This window comes from Equus przewalskii, chromosome 1, assembly GCF_037783145.1.
Source record: "Equus przewalskii isolate Varuska chromosome 1, EquPr2, whole genome shotgun sequence".
Classification (NCBI taxonomy): domain Eukaryota; kingdom Metazoa; phylum Chordata; class Mammalia; order Perissodactyla; family Equidae; genus Equus; species Equus przewalskii.
The window spans coordinates 82,552,545-82,574,871 of record NC_091831.1 but is presented as its reverse complement, the minus strand read 5'-3'; the positions used below and the strand labels follow the sequence as shown (position 1 = coordinate 82,574,871).

The following is a 22,327-nucleotide window of genomic DNA, read 5'->3' as shown; positions in this document are numbered from 1 at the left end:
GTTTTATGGGTTTTTTTTGGGTAAATTTTCTTTATCAAATTGAGGAAATTCTCCCGTTTCCGGTTTGCTGAGAATTTTTATCATGAATGGGCGTTAGATGTTGTTGAATGCTTTTTCTTTTTCCATTGATATGATCGTGTGATTTTTCTTCTTTAGCTTGTTGGTGGTGGCTTACATTAATAGATTTTAGAACCAGCCTTGCATACCCAGAATAAATCGCCCTTGGTTGTGGTTTAGAAATCTTTTTATACGTTGTTGGATTTGATTGCTAATATTTTGTTGAGGATTTTTGCATCTGTGTTCATGAGAGATACTGTTCTGTAGCTTTCCTTTCTCGTGGTATCTTTATCTGATTTTGGTATTAGATAATGCTGCCCTCAGAGAATGAGTTAGGGAGTGCTTCTGGAAGAGATTGTAGAGAATTGCTGTCATTTTTTTTTCCCTTAAATCTTTGGTAGAATTCACCAGTGAAACCATTTGGACTCGGTGCTTTCAGTTTGGGAAGGTTAATAACTATTGATTCAGTTTCTTTAATAGATACAGGCCTATTCAGATTATCTGTTTCTCTTTGTCTGAATTTTGGTAGATTGTGTCTTTGACAGAATTGGTCCATTTCATCTTAGTTACCAAATTTGTGAGTATAGGATTTCCCATAATATTCCTTTATTATATACTTACCATCAGTAGTGATGACCCCCCCTTCTTTTATTAGGAATTTGTGTCTTCTCTCTTTTTTTCCTTGCTTAGTCTGGCTAGAGGTTTATCAATTTTTTATTTTCAGAAAAACAGCTTTCCTTTTTGATTTTTTTCTGTTTTCCTGTTTTCAATTTTATTGATTTCTGCTCTAATTCCTATTATTTTTTTCCTTCTGCTTGCGTTAGGTGTCATTATTCTCTTTGATGCTCAGATTGTCCCATATTTGGCCATTGGGGCTTTCTCAAGGTGACTGCTCTGTCATTTTGATCTGACCTGGTTGGTTGTTGAGTACTTCCTTGTTTTGTGGCAGAACAAGATGTCTGCGTTTCAAATTTTACTTACCCTGCTTCATCCTGGAATGTTCCATTTCTTTAGGAAGTTGATTTCAGTCTTAATTTTACATGATAGTTCATTTCTTTCATTCAAAGTTTGAACAGGTTTGCCACACAGGATCAGCCTTTTTGCTTTTCTTTGGTAGTCTACAGAGCAACTGAGGCCTCCTGTCCATGCTGGAATTTAATGTATCCTTCCTTGTTATAAAAACAGAACATTTTCTTGTTCAGTTTACGTGGGCATAAAGACATGTGAAATTACATATAGCCGCACTTCTGTGAAGTCCCTGAAAGTGATTTGTACTTGGGCAGTTTGGACTTCTGCTGTGTTAAGAGAGAATCGAACCCCACGTGGCTCTCTATACCTTTTTTAAAAGCTAGAAAATTGAGTTTGCAGTATTCTGGATTATCTGATTTGGTTTTTCTGCATCTCTACAATTATTTCATCATTTAAGTATTTGAACTTTAGGGTTTTTGTTTCTTTTTCTTTAACAAATATTTATTATGTGCCAGAACTTTATAAATATTAACACATTTAATCCTTCTGTCAACCTTGTAGGTAGATATTATTTATTATTCTACCCTCTCTTCCATTTTATAGATGTGGAAACTGAGGCAGATGAAGTATTAGTTACTCAAGGTGGTAGGGCTGAATCTGAATCCAGATAATCTGCCCCCGAGTTTGAGTTTTCACTGCTGCTTTGTGCCACCTGTCCTCTGCTGGTTAAGGGGAAGGGTGGTTTGTGAGTCAGCATCGTGTTCTTCCCTTCTCTTCATGTTAATTACGGTGTAATGGGTGGCACTTGTGCTACCATAATGGCTTGCTGTGGCATTGCAGGCACTGGTTATTTAAGCCGTAGAGTTTTGAGATCCCAAATTGGGAGAATTCAGAGCCTCATATTTCATTGCTTTTGAGTTATTGGCCCCTTGCTGCAGTTCTTTTTGGCCAGAAGACATTTTCATGAATAGTGATAATCTCCAAAAAGATTGAGGTCTCCTTTGAAAAAAAAGTTTATTAAATGCATATGAATTTTAAAGTACTGTATTCTGTGATGATATAAGAGCAGAGGAGAATAAGTGAAAATACTTCAGAAAGTACAGAGAGCTAAATATTTGTAGCAAGTTTATTAGTGTACGTAGTTCCTGCTGGCACTGTATAAGAAGGATCATTATTTTATGAGAAGAATATACTTTATGGGAAATCTTAGATTCTTGGATCAGAATTCTAAGTTTCAGTTCTTTGATATGTTAACACGGGGTCCACTGCATCCTATTTCCTGGTGTAGTTTTCTTATTCTCTGCCTCCTTGTCCTTACTAAGCCCTGCGGGTTCCCTAAAGTCAGGGCATACTCTTTTTGAAAAGAATGTTATCCAGTCTTAATGAGAGGAAGAGAATAGTGGAAAACATTTTTTTATTTATTTTTAAAAAATTAAGTGCAAATAGCTATATAATATGGGGAAAATAAAATAAAGATAAAAAGATAAAAACTACCCTTAATCTTGCTAATAATATTTTGACATATTTTTTCCATGTATTTTGTGCATGTGTGAGAGAGATTACATGTGTTTATACACACAGGCTCATACATACGTGTGACGTTTATAAGGGATCCAAAAGTAGTATTAGCAGATATTAATTGGGGACTAGAGTAGTGATGACTGCTTTGATTTGATTAGGGATGAAGCCTAAAAAAATGGATTTTGCTTAAAAGAAACGTGTCCTTAAAGTAAGAATTTTTATAAAATAAGAGAAGATTTGTAGCATTGATTGTACCTTAGCAGTGGAAAATATAGAAGGGGTTTCAAGGGTTCTATGAAGTCAAAACTGTTTTCATAGTAATACTAAGATGTTATTTGCCTTTTTCATGCTTGTTCTCAAGAGTTTTCCAGAGGCCATGTGACCTGACCTGTGATGTGGCAAGAGTGAATGCAGAAGCATCTAAGAGAACCCATCTGTCTGGAATTAAGCCAGGTAGGAAAGGGATTGATAAAAATATAGAGCAGTGGCACTCTTCTCACTAAAGTTTTAAAAAAATAGTTATTTTCCATCAAAATGCTAGTTATAAGTTTGTTATTTTAAAATAAGCTTAAAATTTTTTAAATGCTCGGTTTTTAATATCTAATATAGTAAATATTGATAGGCATAATCCACATAAATAAAAGTACTTTGGGATCCTCAATAATTTTAGAGTATAAAGGGATCCTGAGACCAAAAAGTTTAAGAGCTGTTGCATTATACGATATCAAAAAATCATTAGTTAATGTCACTATCTATCTTATCAGAAAAATCTTGGGAAGCTTCCAAGGTTCACAGGGACAGGTATACATTTACCAGAATTTTAATTTTCACTTGAAAATTTGAATTTTATTATTGGCAGTAAATATTGTCATTTATTTTCCTTGAAGTAATAAGCTTACTTTGTTAATTTTCAAGAAAATGTCTTCCAAATACTACCCTAGTCCAAATAATAGTAAATGATGTTCCGTGAAAAAGTGGCTCACAACTCAAATAGTTAGAGTGCTTTTCTTTGAGACAACAGTTAGTTTTCAGTATGCAGCAGAAGTGCTTACTGTGTCCTTCCCATTTCATCATACAGATAATTTGGAATAGTCCTCTTTTATACTACATCAGAATTCAACAATTTAAATGCAATGTGAGATCTGAAACTGTATAAATAAGTTTTTCATGCCTTGTTATATTAAAATCCATTGGTCTATCTTAACATTTAAATGAATCTTTTGCCCACGCAAAATACTGATTCAGTGAGGTGTGCAGATCTTTTAAATGTTGATTTATTTTATTATACCGACATTATAATAGTGTGTTATGAGGACTCAGAGGGCCATCACCAAAAGCCCATCTGTGTCAAGTATTTGAGAGTCGAAATTTATACAACTAATAGTTTTTGGGGAAAAAAAGCAGTAAAATTCTTATCTCTAGCCAGACTGATCAATACGAAAAAAGAGAAGTGAGAAATTGTCAATTTCTAGAGTGAAAGAGGGACATGACAACGTATCCTACAGACTAAGGAAATGAAATAAACAAGTATATACTAATAGTTAAACAACTTAGATGAAACAGACAGGTTCTTTTTAAAGATGTGTATCACCCAGACTGACGTAACAAGAAAGCTGTGTATTTATTAGGGAAATTGAATTTGTAATGAAAAACTTTCCCTCAGGCTCTGTGGCATCACCGGGGAACACTAATTCACGGGGGTCACTATTGCTTAAGTGGTGATTCTCAAAGTCTTTGGTCTTAGGATGTCTTTACACTCCTACTAATTATTGAGGATCTCAAAGAGGTTTTCTTTATGTAGGCAATAGCTGTTGAAATTTACCTTATAAGAAGTTAAAATTAACTTTTAAAAAATATTTATCAGTTTATTTACAAAATAAACCAATTACAAGTTAACATAACTTTTTTATGAAAAATAACTATTTTCCATAAGAAAAATAATATAGTCTGTTGTGATATCACAGGTCTCTGAACCTCTGGGAAACTCCTGTACATTTTTGAGAGAATGAAAGAGAAAAAGGCTAATGATGTGCATTTCTGGATTGACAGTTTTGTCTTTCAACACTTTGAAGTTGTAGTTTTCCTTGTCTCTGACTTGCACGGTTTCAGAACAGAAGCCTGTGGTCATTTTTCTCCCCGTTTCTGAATGAGTTCTGGGAATCGTTCGTCTTTCAGCTCCCTGGCAGTTGTCCTTTGCTTTGGACTTGTGGAGTTTTCCTCATACATGTGTAGACTGGTGTTCAACCGAAGACTCACGAGGACTCGCTGGTGATTGCTGGACCTCTTTCTCCTCTGAGTGGCTCTCTTCTCTCTACCCCACCTTCAAGATTCCAGACACCTTTGCCTTCCTGATCTGGCTCCTCAACTCAGTGAAGCTGCCATGCTGGGTTTGCTGTGGGCCTTGCTGCACTGTGGTCTGGAAAAGGCCCCCAGGCAGGATGGCAGGGCAGTTACAGGGCTTACCTAATTTGTTTTCCTCTTTTCAGGGGTTGCAGACCTCGTCTCTCTGTTGTCCAGTGTCTGATAACAGTATCATATTTTCTCCACTTTCTAGTTACTGAAAGAGGGTCAGTCTGTTTCCACTACTCCACCATGCCAGAAGCAGAAGTTGGCTTTATTAATTTTTATTTTTAGAGTTGCTTCAAGAACTATTGTTTTAAAAGAACTGAACTATATTTAATATATAATGGGTGATGCTTGACAATGGGGTATGTTTTTCTTTAGAAAAATCAAAAAGCTGTGGATCTGGGTTAAAACCTGTTAACAGCCTCAGCACCAAATGGAAAAAGTAAAGAAAGCAAGCTTAGGCAGCTTCCAGGACATTCTTAATTTTAGTAATAGATCCCATTTTTCAGTTGTTATTGGACAAATATTATTTTGTATTTTCTGTATGCCAGGCACTATGCTTAGGCTTTCAGGCTAGAGAGTGAATAAAACAAGCATCCTCTGCCTTCTTGGAGTTTATAGTATAGTGGAGAAGAGAATTAATCACAAAAATAAGTGAACAGTTAGAACTCTGATAAAAACAGTGAAGGAGAAGAACGTGATGTCATGAAAGTGTTTCAGGACACCCAGTTTAGATTGGAGAGTCAGGGAAAGATCTGAGAAGGTGGCAGCTGAGCTGAAATTTGAGATTTGAGAGATGAGCAGGAGCTCAATGGTAAGGAGAGGAAGTAGGCTGAGCAGAAGTTGTGCAGAGAAATCTAGACTGAGAGAATGTATATGCAGAAGCTATCAGGAGAGAGTCTTGCATAGTCCAAAGAACTGAGGGAAGGCTAATATGGAGTTTGGAGAGCAGAGTACCATTTGCTGAGACAAGGAACGCTGGAAGAGGACCAGGTTTAGTTTTTGGAGATGTTGAATTGGAGGTGCCTTTGGAACATCCAAATGGAAATACCATGGAGGCGATTGGGTTTGAAATCAGAGGAGAGATCAGAGTTGAAAATAGAAAGTACAGATTTGGATCTGTTGTATCAATGTGGTAATTGCTGTGGCTGTGAATAAAATTAACCAGAGCAAAGGAATATAGAAAAAGAAGAGAAATCCTAGCCTTTGAAGAATTCCCTTTTTTAAATGTCCAGGTAGGGAAGATGATACCCGGCCCTGGTGGTCTAGTGTTTAAAATTCAGCTCTCTCACTCCTGCAACCTGGGTTCATTTCCTGATCAGGAAACCACACCACACATCTGTTGGTTGTCATACGGGGGCAGCTGCGTGTTGCTATGATGCTGAAAGCTGTGCCACCAGTATCTCGAATACCAGCAGGGTCACCTGTGGTACACAGGTTTCAGCAGAGCTTCTAGACCAAAACAGACTAGGAAGAAGGGCCTGGCCACCCATTTCCAGAAAAATGGTCGTGAAAACTCTATGAATAGCAGTGGAGCATTGTCTGATATAGTGCAGGAAGGTGAGAGGATGGTACAAAAAGACCAGGCGGAGTTCTGCTCTGCTGTACACGGGGTTGCTGGGAGTTGCAGTTGACTCAGTGGTACTAACAACAAAGAGAAGATGATGAATCATTAAAGAAGGCGAAGAATTGATTTCAGCAAACCAGGACAGTGAGTTATTAAAGAAGCTACAAGGTATTAGTATTCTATGGCTGCTTTAACAAATTACCACAAACTTAGTGGCCTGAACCAACAGAAATTTGTATTCTCTCATAGTTCTGGAGGTCAGAAATCTGAAATCAGTATTATTGGACTGAAATCAAGGTGTTGGCAGGCCCATGCTCCCTGTAAAGGCTCTTCCAGCTTCTGGTGGCTGCCAGCATTCCTCAACTTGTGGCCACACCACTCAGTCACTACCTCTGTGGTCACACTGCTGCCTCCTTTTCTGTGTGTCTCATCTCCTTCTGCCTTATAAGGACATTTGTGATGGCATTTAGGGTCCACCTGTATAAATCTCACCTCGAGATCCATTACATCTACCAAAACTTTACACTGTCCTGTTTAGCCACACAGCACTTCTCACCCCAAATATGTGGTTTTCCCCTCGTACCAACCAGTTCTCCAACTCTCCAGACAGCAACTGGGTGTCCTACAATTTAATGCTGACGCTAACTACTGGAGTTAGTGCAGCCTCACAAGATAAGGGCTCAGTCCCATGAGATTGCCCCTACTTCAGATGCCAATTGCAAGTCTGGGCCACCGATACTTCTGACCAAATGGCTGTGAAGTTGGGGTGGGGGTGGTTTCAGAGCCCCTTCCTTCAGCTTTGATAATTTGCTAGAAAAGGCTCACAGAACTCAGAAAAGCACTTTACCTATTACTGGTTTATTGTAAAGGGTGCAGCTCAGGAACAGCCAGATGGAAGAGATGCAGAGGACAAGGCATGGGGAGGAGGGGTGTGCAGAACTCCCATGCCCTCTCCAGGTGCATTACCCTCCCAGCTCCTCAGTGTGTTCACCAACCCAGAAGCTCTCTGAACTCCATTTTAGGGTTTTTGTGGAGGTTTCATTCTGAAGGTCTGGTTGATTAAATCGTTGGCCATTGGTGATTAACTCAGTCTCCCTGGAGGTTGGAGGGTGGGGCTGAAAGTTCCAACCCTCTAATCACGCTTTGTTCTTTCTGGCAGCCAGCACCCATCCTCAAGCTACCTATGGGCCCCCCAGCCACAAGTCATCTCATTAGCACGTGAAAGACACTCTTACCACTCCAGAGATCCCAAGAGTTTTAGGAGCTGTGTGCCAGGAACCAGGGACTAAATCAAATATGTATTTCTTATTGGGTTGCATTCAACATATGACATTCACAGGTTCCCAGAACTAGAACCTGATATCTTTAGGAGAGCATTTTTCAATCTATCACACAAGGGAAGAGAATGCTTCAAGGATTCAAGTAATCAACTATGTCAGGTACTTCTGAAAGATTAACTTAAATGTGGATTGAAAAAATGTGCCATTGGTAGTCTCAGAGACCTGCTGATGGAGGCAGAAGCCAGATTGAAGAGTGTTAAGTGTATAGGGTGTTTGATAGCCAGAAGTTGCAAGTATTCTTGTTTGATATCTTCTCTTGTGTGAAAAGAAGGATATGTTGTGGATTAGAAGTTGGAAGAGAATGGAGAAAATTTGAAATAAATGTAGAGAATGGAAAGTAATTTTAACAGAGAAAAAAGTGTTATTGTACACTCATTGAAGTTGATCGTGACATGATAGTTGTATCTATCTGTTCTGTTGTGTTAAACTTTTTCTGTTTGCCCTTGAGCATAAGTATGGAAAAATCAGATGGCAGGATTCATCTGGGCTTGGGATTTGTAAGACAGGACTGTAAGGAGCTTAGGGTATTCATAAGAGTATTTTTAATAGGATGGAGTATGGAATTTAAGTTGCCTAAGATAATAAATGAATATGGTAAAAGGAAGATAGATGGGGAGAAGGTAGAAAGTTAAGGTACTAGAAGGCTGTCTGGCATCAAAGAATGTTCATAGTGAGGGTGGTTTATAAGCAAGCTACCAGGAGAAGAGATTGTGGTTAGAGTGGGGTACCTGAACTATGTTTTCTACAAGTGGGTCGGTTTCAATTGATGACTAGATCCAGGTAGTGACTGTGGGAATAGGTGGCTAGGGTTAGGTGGAAAGGTAGGTTACTGTAGATGAGGATGTCAAAGAATTGAACTGTCATAGTTCTGGAGAGTTTGGTCTCAGGGATGTTGATGTCACCCAGGATAATAATAGCAGGGCTTAGGGTAAGGGGAAGACTCCAACTAGATGTGAAAGTCCTCAGTGCATGTAGGGGGTGACTGGGAGGCTGATAGATCATAGCAACAAAGAGGGCACTTGGTGTTATAGCCGAGTAACATGAGCTTCAAAGGAGCAAGTTTTTGTGTGTGTGTCTTATAAGAGAGTTTGGGAATGATGTTAGCAGAGAGGAACAAGCCATATATCTATGCCACCATTTGAGAGAGCAGTTTGAGAAGTGGTGTTCTGAGACAAGATTTCATTCAAGGCAAAGAAGCAAATCAAATGCTTTGAAGAAAGATTGAGGTTATAGGGGAATTTAGAGCTGCAGTTTCTAGAGGCTCTGGAAAGGTTTGGGAGTGTTGAGGCCTTGGTTAAGGTCAGGGAGGTGTAAAACTCTGGGGGGGCTGATGGTGGGCCTTTAGTTGGGCATTAAGATGTTTGTTTTTTTGATAAAATGAAGAATGAGAGCCATGATAAATTCTGTCTCTTTTCTTTGAGATGGTGGGCACTAGCCCAAGTTCCCAAAATAATGGACTGAGTTGACCTGACATGAAAGCTTCAGTTGATTGCAGTCTTGACTTGCCTCACAAGGCAGGCACTGCAGCTTTTGTAGGTTTTTGTTTCTGCTGTTTTCAAGAGAAGACAGTAGAGGTCAGGGAGCCAGAAGTGAAGGAAACAGAGAAAAGATGATAGTACCATGCATAAAAATATATGGAAATGTTTGCTATAAATTTATCAGTTACAAACCTAGACTGTTTGATTTGTGGTTTGTAGTATTTGAATCCAAGACTGATTACCCTCTGAACATGGCACATTTCTGGTATACCCCCAGTCTCTTCCATTTAGCTAGCATACATTTAAGAAATGCAAATTAAATCATTAGTAAAATAGAGCAATATCAGAGTAGATAAAGATCAAGCTCCTAATTGTGGGTTCTCTCAGTGACCAAAGATAATTAAGAAGCAGCTATAGTTGGTCACCTTTGAAACTTATAATTATGAGTAGATATGGTTCAGATGAAGCTTAGAAAGTTTAGGGTAACAGATTTGCTTCTCTGTATACATTTTTAAAACTGCACAGATTTTCTGAGCTACTTTTGAGTTTACAGATTCTGGTACTATTTATAACACCCTGTTGTCTTTATTCCTAAAGAGCTACCCCTGTTTAAGATTGTTGCCAGATTGACCATCTGCTGTTTTTCCCACTAGTCATTAGTTTTTCATCATGTACTTAACCAAAGCAATCCCTCTGTTCATTACTGCTTTGGGGAGTTTCACGGCAGGTCACTGTGCAGAAGCTGATTAATATCTTGTTAGTGACCATTCTCCAGCATCCATTTCTCAGCTGGCAGACTGTTTGCTTATTGCTAGGATCTCATTGTTGATATATTCTCCAGCCTCACACTGCTGCAAGAAGAATCTTCCAGGTTAATTTAAGTGCAAAATATATTTGTGAAATATCTTCTATAAACCAGACAGTGTGCTAAGTACTTTGGGAAACTTTTAAAAAATTTTCTGCCCTCCAAATGCCTCCAGTCCATGGAGAGAGAGCGTGTATGTAAATATGCCAAAATGATGTAGTTATAATTGCTCTGAGACAAGTAAAGTTAAAATGCAGTAGGAGTTCAGGAATTCTAGGCAAGATTGTGATATGATCATGCATGTCTGTCTGTTTTCCGCTGTGCCCACTGAAATCCAGATAGAGTCTGAAAACAAAATCTAGGTAGATACTTTCTTAAGGAAAATCATCTAAAACAAAGTGATGCAGAAAGGTTAAAAACAATTCATGAATTTTTTTTTAAAGCTTATGAAATTATAAAGGAAATCAAGAATAATGTATCAGATGTGGTAGAATTCTAGGCATAAAACATTAAACAGAACAGAAAGGGTCTTTTTTTTAATGGATAGATCATAGTGGGAGACTTTGCCATACTTATCTCTGAGGGTAAAGTGTGCAGAGAATAAACAAGACCATAGGAAATATTAGAGATTTAGATAAACTTGTTCAGAATGTCCAGTTTCAGGGCTTGATCCAATATTTCTGTGAATTTATGTCCTTATGGTTGACTCTCTCTCTTAACTGCTGGGTTTTTTCTCAGTTTGGCTTTGAGTCAGCCGGGATACAAGCCTTGGGTTCTTTATTATTTTCTGCTAGAAAACCAATCCTAAATATTTTGTGAAATGAGTAAAATTACCAAGTGTTTGTAGAGTCATATGAATGAAATGAATTAGAAACATTTCTTTGAGTCCAAGATCTGATTTTTTTAACACACACACCTAGACACCCCACATTCCAACACATAGACACACACCTCTCCCTACCAAGCCTAACCCTGAGGAAAATCTAAATGTAAACTTGAATGATGCAGCATAGACTTCCGTTTCTGAAAAAGTTGAATAGATATACTTTTCCCTTTTCCTCTTGCTGAGTACAGCTAAAAGCCCTGAACATTATGTGTACAACAAATACAAGACTCTGAAAAGTGGAGAGAAGGTGGGTTGGCTTAGGACCTCAGGATCCAAATAGCATGATGGTAGAAATCCTGCAATTCTTATTGCTTTATATATTCTAGAATGGGTGTGGAGAAGCTGGCAACCCAGAAATGTTGGGTACAAACAAAAGCCCCAAGAAAAGTCTGTCATCTTTAGTCAAGGACCAAGAAGGGGATAGCCTAGAAACTTTTAGACAGTAACCACTCCACTCCAGCCAAATACACAGAAAAAACAACCCTGATTAGCAAAAGCCAAATGGGGACCTGGATTTTCACCCTCTTCAGGCATAACAAGGCAATCCTTCCCCCAGTGGTGTTAGTGGAGGTGATGCGGGGAGCAATAAAAGCATACTCCTTCCAGCCGGAGCCGTGTTAGTGAGGATCCTAAACTCTCAGCTTCACCCAGTATAACGAGGAGTGCCACCTTCCCTTCTCCACCACCTGTGGTCAACACAAACCTAGGGAGGAACCTGCACTTCTCCCCCTGCCAGACAATATGCTGTGTGCTTCCGCCACCAGAGCAGTGTCTGCTACAACAGAATATTTAAAATCCAGAGTCTCATAACATAATACTCCAAATATCCAGGTTTCAATTGAAAATACCTTCTATCAAGAACCAGAAATGTCTCAACTTGAATTAGAAAAGACAATTAATACATACCACACCAAGATACACAGATGTCAGAATTAACTGACAAGGATTTTAAAGCAGCATCAGGAAAATGTTTCACCAAGCAATTACAAACACACTTGGAACAAATGAAAAATAGAAATTCTCAACAAAGATAGAGTAAATCTCAGGAACTTCGATGAAATGAATCAGTTGCTCAGAAAGCACAAGCTACCACAGCTCACACGGTATGATCTAATTTGAACAACCCTGTAACTATTAAGGAAATTAAATTTGTAATTTTAAAATGAAAACCATACTGAGGTGGTTTCACTGGAGGATTCTACCAAATGCTTGAAGAGGAATTCACACTTTTTCTACACAATCTCTACCAGGAAATAACGAGATGAAGGAACCCTTCCAAATTTGTTTTGTGAAACTGGTATTAACCTTGCTACCGAACTGAGACAAAGACAGTATGAAAAAAAGACAACTATACACCAATATCCGTTATAAGTATAGGTGCAAAAATTCCTTAGCAAAATATAAGTAAATACAATTCAGCAATATATGAAAAATTATACGTTGTGACCAAGGGGACTTCATTCCAGGGATGCAGGTTTGGCTCAGTATTTGGAAATCAGTCAGTGTAATCACACACATTAACAGGATAATGAGGAAAACACAAGATCATATCAGTTGTGGCAAAAAGGCATTTGACAAAGTTGAACCATTCATGACTAAAACTCTCAGAAAACTAGAAATAGGGGAGAACTTCCTCAACTTGATAAAGAACATGTACAGAAAACATAGAGTTAACGTTGTACTTGATGAAAGAATGAATGTGTTCCCTCTATGATTGGGAGCGACATGGCAAGGATGCCCATTCTCACTACTCTTACTCAGCATGGTATTGGAAGTTACAGTCAGCACAATAAGGCAAGGAAAAAGAAGGCATACAGACTGGAGAAGGAGAAATGAAACTGTTTATATTTGCCTATAGTATGATCGTATGTGTAGAAAATCCCAAGTAATTTGCAAAAAAACCTGTAGAACTAATAAGTGAGTTTGGCAGGATCACAGGATACAAGACCAATATAAAAAATCAGTTTCTATACTCTAGCAATGAACATGTGGAAACACAAATTAAAAATACAGTACCATTTGTAGTTGCTCAAAAAAATGAAACAGTTATGAATCTAACAAAACCTGTATAGGACTTGTGTACTGAAAACTATAAGATGCTGATGAAGGAAATCTTAAGACCTGAATAAATGGAGAGACATGCTTTGCTAACAGTTTGGAAGACTCAACATACTGTAGAAGTCTATTTTCCCAAAATGGGTATACAAGTTTAACAAAATCCCTCTCAAAGTCTCAGCAAGATATTTTCTAGGTATAGACAAAATTATCCTAAAATTTATATGGGAGAGCAAAGGAACTACAGTAGCTAAAAACAGTTTTCAAAAAAGAAAAGTGGAAAGTATCACTGTACTCGATTTCAATACTTATTATATAGCTAGAATAATCAAGACAGTGTAGTATTGGCTGGCAGACAGATCTGTAGGTCAGTGGAACAGATTGGAAACCCAGAAACAGCTCCATACAAGTAAGTCCAATTGATTTGTGATAGAGGTACAAAAGAGAATGGAGAAGAATGATCTTTACAACAAATGATGTTGGCACAATTGGATATCCACGGGCAACCAAATGAACTTCAACCTAAATCTCACACCTTATACAAAAATTAACTCAAAATGGATCATAGATTTAACTATAACTCTACAACCATAAGACTTTTAAACGAAAACATAGGGGAAAAATCTCTGGGACCTAGGGCTTGGTGAAGAGTTCTTGGAAATGACCCCGAAAGTACAACTTCTGTAAGAAGAAAAAATCAATGAATTGTCCTTCACTAAAGTTAAAAGTAGTTACTTTGTGAAAGATCCTGTTAAAAGGATGAAAAGACAAGCTACATCCTGGGAGAAAATATTAGCAAACTGCCTATCTGACAAAGGATTCATAAATAAAGAATTCTTAAAACTCAACAGTAAAAAAGCAATCCAGTTAGAAAATGGGCAAAGACAGGAAGACACATTTTACTGAAGAGGATGTATGAATGGCACACACATAGGCACATGAAATGATGTTCAACATCACCAGCCATCAGGGGAATGCAAATTAAGATTATAATGAGATATCTCTATACACCTATCAGAACCATTAAAGTGAAAAACTGACAGTACCAAATGCTAGCAAGAATGCAGAGAACCTGGATCTCTCATATATTGCTGGTAGGAATGTAAAATATATACAGCCACTCTGGAAAGCAGTTTGGCATTTTCTTAAAAAGTTTATCTTATGACACAGCCTCACACTCCTGGGCATTTATCCTAGACTAAGGAAAACTGTCCACACAAAAACCTGTACATGATTTTTCACAGCAGCTTTATTTGTAACAGCCAGAAACTGTTAACTAAAATGTCCTACAGTAGGTGAACGATTAATTTATGGTGCATCCATACCTTGGAATCCTACTCAGCAATCAAAAAGGAATGTGATATATGCAACAACTTGGATAGAACTTAAAGGCATTTATGCTGAGTGGGAAACGCCTGCCTCAAAAAGTAATTGTGTGATTCCATTCATATTACATTCTTGAAAGGACAAAATTATAGAAATATAGAACAGATAACAAGTTGTTGCCAGAGATTAGGAGTCAGGGATGGGGGTGGAGAAGGAGGTGGATGTGGCTATAAAGGGGGCTAGTCTTTGTGATGATGGAATAGCTTTGTGTCCTGATTGTGGTGGCGGTAGTTGCACAAATCTACACACGTGATAACATGATGTAGAACTATCACACACATTGTATCAATGTCACTTTCCTAGTTTTGATTTTATAGTTCAGTAAGATGTAACTTTTGGGGAAACTGGGTGCAGGGTACATGAGACCTCTTTCTACTACCTTTACAACTTCCTAAGAATCTATAATAATTCCAAAATAAGTTAAAAGGAAATCCTTGCTAAAGCATCAAGTAAAAACTTCTCAGAGAAAAAAAACAAAGTGAAGGCACAGGATCTCTGAGAAGTTGTGTGTGACGTTTAAACTGACTTTCATCCAGAAGGCATTTGTGAAACCTGTTTAACTTGAGTTTTCCTTTCCTCAGCCTCAGGCAGCATTGAGGAACTTGAGGAGATAATAAGGTTTTGTTGAGGTGACGAGTCTGATAAGTCATCCTCTTCCCCTTAAAGCTGAGTCTCAGAGGGCTAAACTAGAAAGCCTTATCAAACCCACCGTCCTTCAAGACTGCAAGGGAAATTGATTTTCTCTATGCTTCACAGTTTTATATGCAGCAGAATCACCTGCAGGGCTTTTTCAAGCACAGAGTGCTAGGTGACTCCCCAGAGTTTATGATTCAGTGCATAGGGGGTGAAGTCTGACATTTTACATTTCTAGCAAGTTCCCAAGTGATGCTGATTTTGCTGATTGGGGACTACACTTTGAGAACCATTAATCTGGGTATGTGGGGACAAGATCATTGCTGAGAATTTTGAGCAACCAGCTGATGCTCATGTGATTTGCAGTTTAAATTTAACACCACCTAGATGGTCTAAAAAAATTACCCTAAGATAATCTAATTTGGATTTATTCCCATAATGGCAATGAGTATCTCCAGGCTTTTGGTAGAAGCAAGTACTAGTTCTCATTGGAGAAATGCATCTCTATCCCAGGGCTGAAAGTTTTCCCAGAATAAAATTCCAAGTAAGTAGAGCAACGGACAGTCAAAAATAAAAACATAAGGAAACCAGGAACCGTGAGCAGGAGTCTGCAGCAGACCTGATAGAAAACGGGAATGATCAGACATAGAATATAAAATAACTGCTTACTAAGTTTAAACAAAAGACATGTTGAAAATGTATTCCAAGGTTAAGAAATTATAAAGAACATCCGAAACGATTTTTTTAAAAACCAGCTAGAACTTATAGAATTGAAAATTGTACTAATTAAAACTTTAAAAAAAATCTTCAATGGATAGATTTAACTGCAGATTATGTAAGTTTGAAGAAGGGAATAATGAACTGAAAGATACATCTGAAGAAATTATCCAGCATATATTCAAGGGAAGCAGATGAAAATTATGAAAGAAAAGTTGAGACCTAAGAATGTCTAAACGTTGACTTGAGTGGCCTTTCGTAAGAGGGGCTGGGGAATAGACAATAGAGAACGAAGAGAGAGATACCTTCAATGGTGTCACACCCAGAAGACATTGGAACATAATCTTAAGTAAAAAGAAAAAACAATCTAGAGTTCTTCACCAAAGAAAAAAAGTGAGGGGAAATTCAGACACTTTACACAGACAGAATGTTTGCAGTTAGGAAGTCTTTGCTAAAGGAGATTTTGAAGAATGTACTCTAGGCAGGAGGAAAGTGATTCCAGATGGAAGGCCTGAAATGGAAGAATAAGTGGAAGCACGACAAGTAGTGAACAGCTTGGCAAATCGAAACCAGCCATGCTTTGTATAAACAGTAATTGTCTCGTGGGCTTTTAAAAATGTTAATACATATGCCAGTAATAGCATGTAAGTCAAACAGGGATAAACGGAGTTAGTGTTCTAAGGTACTTGTTGATGAAGAGAGAAAAGATGTGACGTTTCAGAATCTGGTCAGCATGTATGTTATAATAAAGAATAGCAATTAAAAGAAATAGAAGGAAGGGAATGAGGAAAAGTATGAAATCCAAAAGAAGAAAAAACAGGCAAAGATATAGTTCACAGAATAAGTAGAAAACCTAAAATGGTGGACATAGATCTAAATATATTAGTAACTGTTAAATATAAAATAGACTAAGCCCCAAATAATTTGAGTGTCAGACTGGATTTTTAAAAATTCAACTATGCAGTTTACCAAGAAAAGCTTAAAAATTTATAAGTTAAGAGGCTAGAAAAAGATACATCATGCAAATACTAATATAGATTTGTAAGGCACAAAGCTTCACTCTAGAGATAAATTGGGTTGTTTCACAGTGATAAAAGATATAATTTAATAGGAAAGTAAAACTACTAAATTTTACATGCCTAATACTGTGACCCCAAAATATGTAAAGAAAAATAAATACAAGGATAAAACACATCCATAAGCATAGTTCAAGACTTTTCACCTTTCTCTTATTAACTTATAGAACAAGCAGACAAAACGTTGACGTAAAACTTGTTTATAATATCCTTTTATCTGTTTCATAACTCTAGCATCTGTAGTCACATCCCTTTTTTCACCACTCATAATGGGGAGTTTGTGCTGCTTTTTACTTTTTGCTTGGTCTCTCCAGAAGTTCATCAATCTTCTGTCCTTTTTTATTTCCATTTTTTTTAATTTTTAAAATATGCATAACATAAAATTTGCCACTAGTCGCATTAAGTATATTTACCGTGTTGTGCAACCATCACCACTGTATAGTTCCAGAACATTTTCGTCACTCCAGAAGGAAACCTTGAACCTGTTAAGTAGTCACTCCTCATTTCCCCTATTCCAGCCCCTGGCAACCAGAAACTACTTTTTGTCTCTATGGATTTCTGTTCTGGATATTTCACATAAATGGAATCATACAGTATGTGGCCTTTTATGCCTGGTTTCTTTTCGCTTACCAGTGTGTTTTCAATTCAGGCCGTTCATGTTGTAGCACATATCAGTACTTCATTCCTTTTAATGTCAGAATAATGTTCCATTGTGTGTATGTACCGCATTTTGTTTATTTGTTCATCACTTGGTGGACATTTGGCTTGTGTCCACTTTTTGGCTGTTGTGAGTAATGCTGTTATGAACATTCACGTACAAGTTTTTGTTTGAGTACCTATTTTCAGTTCTTTTGGATATATGCCCAGGGCTGACATTGCTGGGTCATATGTTAATTCTGTATTTAACTTATTGAGACCCCCACCACCTGCTTTCCACAGCACTTGCACCACTTTACATCCCTACCAGCAATATGCAAGGGTTCTAATTTCTCCATATCCTCGCCAGTGCTTGTTATTGTCTGTCTTTCTGATAAGCCATCCTAGTGGATATGAAGTGGTGTCTCCTGGTTTTGATTTGCATTTGCCTGGTGGTTAATGATGTTAAATATCTTTTCATTTGCTTACTGACCATTTGTTTGTATATCTTCTTTGGAGAATTGTTTTTGCCCATTTTTTAATTAGGTTGTTTGTCTTTTTGTTTTTGAATTGTAAGAGTTTTTTTTGTATATTCTGAATTCTAGACCTTTGTCAGATATGTGAGTTACAAATATTTTCTCCTGTTCTGTGGATTGTCTTTTTACTTTTTTGATAGTGTCCTTTGATGTACAAAGTTTTTAATTTTGGTGAAGTCCACTTCGTCTGTTCTTTTGTTTCTTGTGGTTTTGATGTCATATCTAAAAAAGCTATTGCCAAATTCAGGGTCATGAAGATTTACTCCCCTATTTCTTCTTCTAAGAATTTTGGCTTTTAAATTTAGATCTTTGATACATTTTGTGTTAATTTTTTTAATATAGTATAGGTAGGAATCCAATTTATTCTTTTCCATGTGGTTATCTAGTTGTCTAGCACCGTTTGTTGAAGAGACTCTTCTTCACCTATTGAATTTCTCTTTGCACTTTTGTTGAAAATCAGTTGACCCTTGATGTATGGGTTTATTTCCGTACTCTGATCTGTATGTACAGTACTATACTGTTTCGATTACTGCAATTTTGTGATAAGTTTTGAAATCAGGAAGTGTGAGTCCTCTAACTTTATCTTTTGAAAAATCTGACTTCCGGTTTTTGCTGATCCCTGTACTGTTTGTTTTGTTTCATTAATTTGTGCTCTCATCTTCATTATTTCTTCCCCTTTACTGTATTCCTTGAGTTTATTTTGTTGTTCTTTTTCTAGCTTTCCTGGATTGACATTGGCTTAGTTTCGCTTTTTTAAAAGTATGCCTTTCTATCAATATACTGCATTAATTTATCTCACAATTTTTTGTTATTAATTCAGTTCCAACTGTCACTTTAGTAGTTTTCTGTTTATAGTCTACTGTTCCATGCAGATATTTTCAGTTTTGTCATTTTGACATCACAACCACAAATCAACTGGGAAAAGGCTTCAAAAAGAGGAAAACTAAAAGGTAAGTAAACATGAAAAGATGCGCAGTCTCATTAGTATTTAAAGAAGTACAAACTAAGTGAAATATTCTTAGTTTATGTTGAAAATTCTATTTCGAGAGTTGGTGTTAGCACTTTGGAAAATAATTTGGTGTCCCGTAGTAAAGCTGAACATGTGCTTATCCTATGACCCAGCAGTTCAGCGCCTAGGTAGATACCCTCGAAAGGCATAAGCACACGTGTGTGGGTGAGATCTACAAGAATGTTCATAGCAGTGTTACCAAGCCCTAAGAGACTGGTGACTGCAATGGGTCTTGTTGCCTGAGGTTGCTCACGCCAATAGAACGAGACTGGGTTTGGAACAGGAGAGCAGAAACTCTAATCACTGGTCAAGGAATGGAGAAGGGAGAGCTCGTGCTCTAAAACACCTTCTCCCTGAAGGGAAGGTGAGCAGGGTTCTCATGGGATGTGAAGTCGGGAGAGGTCTCCGCATCATCACGTGGGGCCGGGGACGCTCAGGGCATGTGCAGATCTTCCCTTCTTGTGCATGGCATCTTTTGCACACGTTCCTTTTGTGCACGGCACCCCATTGCCATCTTGCGCCTTTCTGGTTTGGGCCAGTTCTGCGGTTTCGCCATCTGGCAGTGTTCTGCCTTGATTCCTGTAAGCAAGCACCACTTAAAAACAACATTAGACGTGGGAAATGTTTTCAGGGACTTCTCTGGGTGACGGCAACACTTTTCATCATAGGTCAGAAGTGGAAACAATCTAAATATCCATCAGCAGTAGATTGGATAAATAAACGGTGGAATTCATACAGTGGAATACCTTTCCACAGGGACAGTTAATGGACTACAGCTGCACACGCTTGCTCTCTCATGTCATAGTTACAATAGCAAATGGAAGAAGCAATCCTCAGAAGAATATACGCACCATGATTTCTTTTCTATGAAGTTTAGTAAGAGGCAAAACTAAAAAATACGACTAGGATAAATGCCTAGATTGTGAAGCTATAAAGAAAAATAAGTGAATCATTGTCAGAAACTTTAAGATAAATGGTTACCTCTTGTCGGGGAGAGAGGGAGACGGTGTTGGGGAGGAATTTCAAGGTACTGGCGGGTGGTTTCAGGATACTGGGGGGTTTTACACTGAAGTTCACTTTATTCTTTCTTAAAGCGTATTTATATACTTAATACATTTTTTTCTTCTTTCTTTCCTTCCTTCCTTCCTCCCTCCCTCCCTCCTTTCCTCTTTCCTCCCCTCCCTCTCTCTCTCTTTCTTTCTTTCTTTCTAAAAGATTAGCGCTGAGCTAACATCTGCCACCAATCCTCCTCTTTTTGCTGAGGAAGGTTGGCCCTGAGCTAACGTCTGTGCCCATCTTCTTCTATGTTACTGTGTTATAGATGGGATGCCTGCCACAGCATGGCTTGATAAGTGGTGCTAGGTCTGCACCCAGGATCCGAACCGGGGAACCCCAGGCTACCAAAGTGGAGCACGTGAATTTAACCACTACACCACTGGGCTGGCTCCATTAATGCATTTTTTGATATATTATAAATTTCACAAGATGAATTCTTTGTACACTTCTACACCAGTAAATCTATAATCTTGATGAAATGTTTGATTTTTTTTTTTTTAATTGGTCAAAGGTTAACCCTTCCCAGCTTCTTTTTTAACTTTTTTGGTTAGGAAGATTGGCCCTGAGCTAACATATGTTGCCAATCTTCCTCTTTTCTTTTTTCTCCCCAAAGCCCCAGTATATCCTAGGGGTTGATTTTTTTTTTTTAAGGAAAATATCAATAACCAAAATGGGGACAAAAGAAGTGAAAGACCTGAATTGATCAATATTATGGAAATGGTATCAGGCTAGCTGCTTTTATATGTGAAATGGGAACCTGACCCACTTTTTAGAGTTCCACTTCTGTATTTCTGCAGCTCTGTTAGATGACACCACCTGATCACATTACTAAGATCTCAAAAGTGTCATGTCTAAAACAATCTTTTCATCTCTCTGCTTTTCCGGTGTTGTAAGTCTCTGTTTATTCTGGTTGACTCCCCTTAGTTGCCTTTGGATCACTACTGCACTTATTTTTATAATGCTTTCATTTATAAAAAATGCCTTTTTATAAATGAAAGGAAGTTTTCACCTCAATGAGGTCACGACAGAGCCTCATGTCGTTTTTCAATGCCAAAACAGAAGCCACTGAGCATAAGTCCTCTTAACCTACCTTTCCTAGGCTTAAATGCTTCCATATTGCTTATAGAATAATGCTTATACTTTTCGAAAAGGATGCATATTATAGATATCACCACTTTCCCTTTTATGTCCCTTTCCGTTTTCAACTCACTGCACACGAACATTACTCTCTTGTGGTATTATACTTCTCCAAGTTTTCCTTCTTACCTTGATTGCTGTTGTCATTTCTTCCTTCCTCCTTCTCTCTCTCCCTCCCTCCTTTCCTTTCTTCCTTAAGTTTCTCTTTTAAAAAAAAAAAGAAAACTTAAATTTAGATCTTCCCTAAGATGCTCTCCTTAGCCTGCATCTTTGGTCTTATGAATTCATATGTAAAACAATAACTTACATGACGTAATAATTATGTTTTCTACTTGGGTTAATAATATCACTCTCCATCCTGGCACATAGAAATAGAATGTCTTCAGGTCTAGCTTCTTGTTCATCACCTGTATACCCAGCTGGTTCACAAATCCTGTTGATTCTCTTTTTAGTACTTGTCACGTCCTCCCTCACTTCACTGAACCCACCCAGGTTCCTTTGTCTTGCTTGCAGTCCTCAGATGATTCCTCATGGTCTGTGGTGCAAAAATACGTTCATCCTGCCTTTTCTAGCCTTATTTCCAGCAACAGGTCCTTCGTGAGGCTGGATGCCCAGCAAAATGAGCCGTTGTTTACTCTTTCTTGGCGGTTGCTAGTTTTGTCTTTTGTTTTGTGTTTGTTTTTTCCCTTGCTTCCTACTGTGCCTTCTCTTCACCCACATTCCCATCCCCTCCCCCTCCTCTCCCTCCCTACGTAGTGAATCTCAGAAAGAATGGCACATACTGATAGGTAAGCAAGTCTTTTTTCAGGCTAAATTCTTAGCCTCAAAGATTTCTGTAGCATCGCATTTGTATCTTTTGTGACCCTTGTTTCTGCCTTGGTTAAAATGAACTTGAGCGAGAGTCTTATTCTGCTGGCTAGTGTCTCTGCTTCTTGGGGTCAGGGAGTCATCTTTATTTCTTCTTTGGAGCTTCCAGCATGGTATCTATTGTTTACGTGAATTAACGGGAAAAAGATACCAACCCTAAAACCACGTGTTTTTTTTTGTTAACCTCTTTATTTGGGGAGGGACACCTAAAAAACCATTAAATTTTAGAGTTAAAAGTGGTCTTTCCACT

The 22,327-nt window shown here is 37.9% G+C and overlaps 1 protein-coding gene across 38 annotated transcripts in view; it reads left to right on the top strand.

Annotated features, from left to right (window-relative positions):
* Positions 1–22,327, top strand: part of MAPK8 (mitogen-activated protein kinase 8) — a 99,833-nt gene that overhangs the window by 19,426 nt on the left and 58,080 nt on the right. For 14 of the 38 annotated variants that reach the window (XM_070615768.1, XM_070615642.1, XM_070615686.1 and 11 more), the window contains one exon: positions 2,909–3,000. The exons of 14 other annotated variants lie outside the window; for them this stretch is intronic. The gene's annotated coding sequence lies outside the window, so the exon portion shown is untranslated. Of the gene's footprint in view, positions 1–2,908; positions 3,001–18,880; positions 18,959–22,327 lie in introns of all 38 variants that reach the window. 10 more of the 38 variants (XM_070615648.1, XM_070615776.1, XM_070615613.1 and 7 more) reach the window with 2 other exon arrangements.